This window comes from Equus quagga, chromosome 18 (assembly GCF_021613505.1).
Source record: "Equus quagga isolate Etosha38 chromosome 18, UCLA_HA_Equagga_1.0, whole genome shotgun sequence".
Taxonomy (NCBI): Eukaryota; Metazoa; Chordata; class Mammalia; order Perissodactyla; family Equidae; genus Equus; species Equus quagga.
In genome coordinates this window covers 24,504,703-24,510,702 of record NC_060284.1, presented here as the reverse complement: position 1 = coordinate 24,510,702, position 6,000 = coordinate 24,504,703, and positions in this window count along the sequence as shown.

The following is a 6,000-nucleotide window of genomic DNA, read 5'->3' as shown; positions in this document are numbered from 1 at the left end:
TTTGTTTGTTTTTTCTTTTTTGGTCATTTCTCAAAAGTAAGAATGATGTTAGCTGTAGTTTTTTTGTAGATATTCTTTATCAAGTTGAGGAAGTTCCCAGTATTCCCAGTGTCTTTCAAGGAATTGTTCCATTTCATCTAGGTTACCAAACTTGTGGGCATAGCGTTGTTCATATTATCTCTTGATTATCTTTTTCATGTCCATGGTATCTGTACATTGTTCTTTCTTTAATTTCTGATATTTGTAATTTGCATCATCTCTTTTTTTTCTTGCTAGCCTGGCCAGAGGTTTACTGATTTTATCAATCTTTTCAAAGAACCAGCTTTTAGTTTTATTGATTTTTCTATCGATTTCTTGTTTGCCATTTTATGAATTTCTACTCTAATTTTAATTATTTCTTTTCTTCTGCTTACTTTGAATTTAATTTGCTCTTCTCTTTCTAGTTTCCTAATATAGAAGCTTAGATTATTGATTTTAGATCTTTCTTATTTTCTAATATATACATTCAATGCTATAAAGATCTCTTTAAGAGCTGCTTTAACTACATTCCACAAATTTTGGTAAGTGGGTTTTCATTTTCATTACTTCAAAATATTTTTTAATTTCTCTTGAGATTTCTTTAATCTGTTATTTAGAAGTGTGTTGTTTAATCTCCAAGTATTTGAGAGTTTTCCAGCTACATTTTTATTATAGATTTCTAGTTTATTCCATTGTGATCTGATAAGAGATATTGTACGATTTCTATTTTTAATTTGGTAAAGTATGGTTTGTGACCCAGAATGTGGTCTATCTTAGTGTGTGTTTCAGGTAAGCTTCAGAAGAATGTATATTCTGGTGATGCTGGATGGAGTAGTCCATAGATATCAATTACATACAGTTGGCTGATAATGTTCTTGATTTCTACTATGTCCTTACTGATTTTCTCCCTGCTGTATCTGTCCATTTCTGACAGGGAGGTTTTGAAATCTCCAACTATAATAGCAGATTCATCTACCTCTCTCTGCAGTTCTGTCAGCTTGTGACTCACATATTTTGACACTCTGTAGTTAGGCATATACATATGAAGGATTGTTATATTTTCTTGGAGAATTGACCCTTTTATCCCTATGTAATTTCCCTCTTTGTCCATGATCATTTTCCTTGTTCTGAAGTCTATTGTGTCTGAAATTAATAGAGCTTCTCCAGCTTTCTTTTGTTTAGTGTTGGTCTGGTATATCATTCTCCATACCTTTGCTTTTGATCTATATGTGTTTTTATATTCAAAATAGGTTTCTTGTACACAACATAGAATTGAATTTCATATTTTTAATCTGCTCTGACAATCTCTTCTAATTGGTGCATTTAGACCATTGACATGTCAAGTGATTACAGATATAATTGGATTCAGATTGACCATATTGGTTACTGTTCCTTAGGGCCTGTGTAGTTTGTTCCTATTTTGTTTTCCACTCTTCTCCTGCCATTTGTACCTTTAATTATGAATTTCCTATAATTCCATTTTCTCTCTTTTCTTAGTAAAGCAATTATACTTATTTTTTTTTTTACTTTTTTTAAGTGTTTGCTCTAGAGATTGCAATGTACATTTACAATCAATCCTTGTCTTCTGTCAAATAACACTATATTACTTCACAATTAGTGCAAGCACCTTATAATACCAAAATATTCCTATTTCTTCCCTCTGGTCTCCTATACCATTGCTGTAATTCATTTTACTTGTACATAAGCTATATTCTTCAAATACATCAATGCTATTTTTATTTTGAATAAACTGTTATATGTCAGATCAATGTAGAATAAAAAAATGGACATTTTTATTTTGTTTTCACTTATTCTTTCTCCAAAGCTCTTCCTTTCTTTATGTAGATCCAAATTTCTGATGTATCATTTTCCTTCTCTGAAGAACATCTTTTGGGGCCAGCCCCATGGCTGAGTGGTTAAGTTCGAATGCTCTCCTTTGGTGGCCCAGGGTTTCGCTGGTTCAGATCCTGGACGCAGACATGGCACTGCTTTTTAGGCCACATTGAGGTGGTGTCCCACATGCCACAACTAGAGGGACCCACAACTAAAATATACAAGTAGGTACTTGGGGGATTTGGGGAGGGAAAGCAGAAAAAATAAAATAAAATAAGAGCTTCTTTTAGCATTTCTTGCAAGGCAGGACTACTGGTAACAAATTCCCTCAATTTTTTCTTAGAAGTATTTGTTTCTCTTTTATTTTAAAAGATAATTTCACTGGGTACAGAATTCTAAGTTGACAAATTTTTCTTTCTTTCAACACTTTAAATATTTCACTCCATTCTCTTCTTGCTTGCATGCTTTTAAAAGAAAAATCTGATGTAATTCTTACTCCTGTGCTTCTATAGGTGAAGTATTTTCTCCCTCTGGCTTCTTTCAAGGTTTTCTCTTTGTCTTTGATTTTCTGCAATTTGAATATGACATGCTTGTCAATTTCAGAAGTTTCTGTTGACACTTCAAGCTCACTGAGTCCTTCCCAGCCGTGTTTGTCTGATTGATGAACCCATCAAAGGCATTTTTCATTCTGTTATGGCATTTTTTGTTTCTAGTATTCCCTTCTGATTCTTAGAGTTTCCATCTCCTTACATTACCCATTTATTCTTTCACGTTGTCCCTTTTTAACATTAGAGCTCTTAGCACATTAACCATAGTTGTTCTAAATTTCCCATCTGACTATTTCAAAATTTCTGCCATATCTGAGTCTGCTTCTAATGCTTGATTTGTCTCTTCAGACTATGGATTTGTCTTTTGATATGCCTTTTAATTTTTTGTTGAAAGCTGACATGACTTATTAGGTTAAAGGAACTGAGGTAAGTAGGCCTTTAGTGTGAGGTTTTATGTTTTCTGGCTAGGAGTCAGCCTGTGTTTACTGCATACTGTAGCTGTGGTGTCGGGGGCTAACATTACCTCTACTGGTCTTGTTTTTGTCTCCCTGTTGTCTTTTGGTTTCCCTATAGAACCTTTCTGCTATCATCTGAATGTTTGTGCCCCCACAATATTTATATATTGAAAATCTAATGTCCAATGTGATGGTATTTGGAGGTTAGGCATATAGGAAGTGGTTAGTCCATGAGTGTGGAACCCTCAAGAAGAGTTCAGTGTCCTCATAAATTAAGTCCAAGAGAGCTCCCTTGCACCTTCACCATGTGAGGAAGCAAGAAGTCAGTAGTCTGCAACCCAGAAGAGAATTTTCACCAGAACCCAAGCATGCTAACACCCTGACCTCAGGCTTCCAGCCTCCAGAACTGTGAGAAATAAATTTCTGTTGTTTATAGGCTACCTAATCTGTGATATTTTGTTATAGCAGCCTGAATGGACTAAGACACCTTAAACAGAGTCTGAGTCTTACAGTTATTTTAGCTGTAATCCCCCGTTAATATACAGGAGTCCTATTGATGTAGTGGTAAGGTGTGGGGAGGGGACATGTCCTATAGTCCTATGATTAAGTCTCAGTCTTTGAGTGAACCAGAGCTGAGCATTTCCTTTCCCCAACATTGAAGACTGGTGGGGAATGTGGGGAGACTGGAGCTGGATAACTCCCTTCCCCCAGGTTGGTTAGACTTTTGTAAAACCCAAGGCAGTTTGGGTCTGCTAAAATAGTTTCCCTTGAAGGTAGGCTTTGTTAAGGAGAACAGAGAGCATTGCACATATTTTTAAATGGTTACATTTTCCCTCCCCCTGCGAGAAGCATTAGGAAATTTTTCTCCAGTCTTTTCAGTGAGAACAGAGTGGTCTCCTAGAATTAAAAATCAAGAAAATATCGAGGTTCAGCTGGGACTGCCATTCCCCATGTTTTTAACTCTCAAGTTAGTCCACATTGAGCCTCCAGCAATTTATTGATTACAGTTAGAATGTTCCTACCACTACCAGCCCCAGGTGTGGATTCTACTCCTGGTAAACTGTGACTTTCTCTATCTATCTATCTAGTCTTTTAGATTGAGGGAGAGCAGTTTACCCTATGACCTCAGTTCTCTGATGTATCTGTGAAGAGTTGATTTCAGGCTGGTCAGCTGTTTTCTTGTTGTAAAGATGAGAATAATGCCTTCCAAACTCTTTAAATGTCAAAGCAAAAACTGCTTGCATCTAAATTCATAACTGATGTAAGCTTTTATTTGTTGTTTACTGTTTTAGTCATATTTTGGTATCAAATATTTCCAAGTCTCAGGTAATTAATTAGATAATCACCTTATTTTTTGCACTCTATAAAGAGTTTGGCTAACACTGAAATTATTGTTATTGAATGCTTGTAGAAATAACAGTTGAAACATCTAGGCTATGAGATTTCTTAAAACAAAAATCTCACTAATTAATTTTTTTATTGCAGTAACATTGGATTATAACATTATATAGCTTTCAGATGTACATTGTAATATATTTTGACTTCTGTGTAGATTACATCATGTTCACCACCCAAAAACTAATTATAGTCCATCACCTCACATGTGTGTCAGATCACCCCTTTTGCCCTCCCCCACTTTCCCTATGCTAACCACCAATCCAATCTCCATTGCTATGTGTTTGTTTGTCATTGTTTTTATCTTCTACTTATGAGTGAGATCATATGGTATTTGACTTTCTCCCTCTGACTAATTTCACTCAGCATAATACCCTCAAGGTCCATCCATGCTGTCACAAATGACTGGATTTTATCATTTCTTATGGCTGAGTAGTATTCCATTACATATATATACCACATCTTCTTTATCCATTCGTCTCTTAATGGGCACATAGGTTGCTTCCAAGTCTTGGCTATTGGGAATAATGCTGCGATGAACATAGGGGTGTATGTATCTTTATGCATTTGTGTTTTCAAGTTCTTTGGATAAATACCCAGCATTCGAGTGTCTGGATCATATGGTAGATCTATTCTTAATTTTCTGAGGAAACCCCATACTGCTTTCCATAGTGGCTGCACCCGTTTGCGCTCCCACCAGCAGTGTACGAGGGTTCCCTTCTCTCCACATCCTCTCCAACACTTGTTCCTTCCTGTCTTGTTAATTATAGCCATTCTGACCAGAGTGAGGTGATGCCTCATTGTAGTTTTGATTTGCATTTCCCTGATAGCTAATGATGTTGAGCTTCTTTTCATATGCCTGTTGGCCATCCATATATCTTCTTTGGAGAAATCTCTGTTCAGTTATTTTGCCCATTTTTTACTTGGGTTGTTGGTTTTTTTTGTTGTTGACATGTATGGGTTCTTTATATGATCAAAGTCAATTATCATGATAAATTACTAGTATGTTGAAAACTTCCTGTGCCTGATGCTCTATTAGCCCAAGATGCCCAGAGGGAACAGATGGCAGCTATAACTTTAGGTTTAGTGGCACACTGAGAATGCCCTCACGTGGAAACACTCCTCTCTGGGAACTAGGATCTCCAGAACCACAAGCCTAGATTCTCAAGTTCGGGGAGCATAAATTCCCCCAAAGAAGTTGCTTGAGTGAATATCGAGTGGGACCACCAGTCTTTCGGGCCTTGATCTCCAAACCCATGTATTATGCCTGTGGGTACACAGCACCCTATAATGCCTGTAGGTTTAAGCTATTTACTCCATCTTGAACAATGATGTTCCATCCTCTCAAAGGGTTATGGTTAAACTGGCTTCTCATTTGCATCTGTAAGAGTATGTCCCATTGTTCTATTGGGTAAGAATATTTTAAATTGTATGATATTGATACGGACCCTGATATCAGTTTCCCTACATTAAACCCAGCATATATGGGCTTAAAACCAAAACATTCTTTCCCTGCTTACTCCCTGGCTTCCTGGCTCCAGAATCCACTATCCTCCATGGAGACAGACACTACTAAGGACAAGCATCTAGCTTCATTATCTTCTCCCCACAAAGAGATACAGGCTGGTGGGAAAGCTGCTGACCAGCAAGGTCCCAGGTTCCCTCTTTTCTGCAAGTTGCCTCAAGGCCAAACACAGGCTGGTGGGAAAGCTCTGACTAGCAAGGCCATATGCTCCCCCTCCCCTACTAAA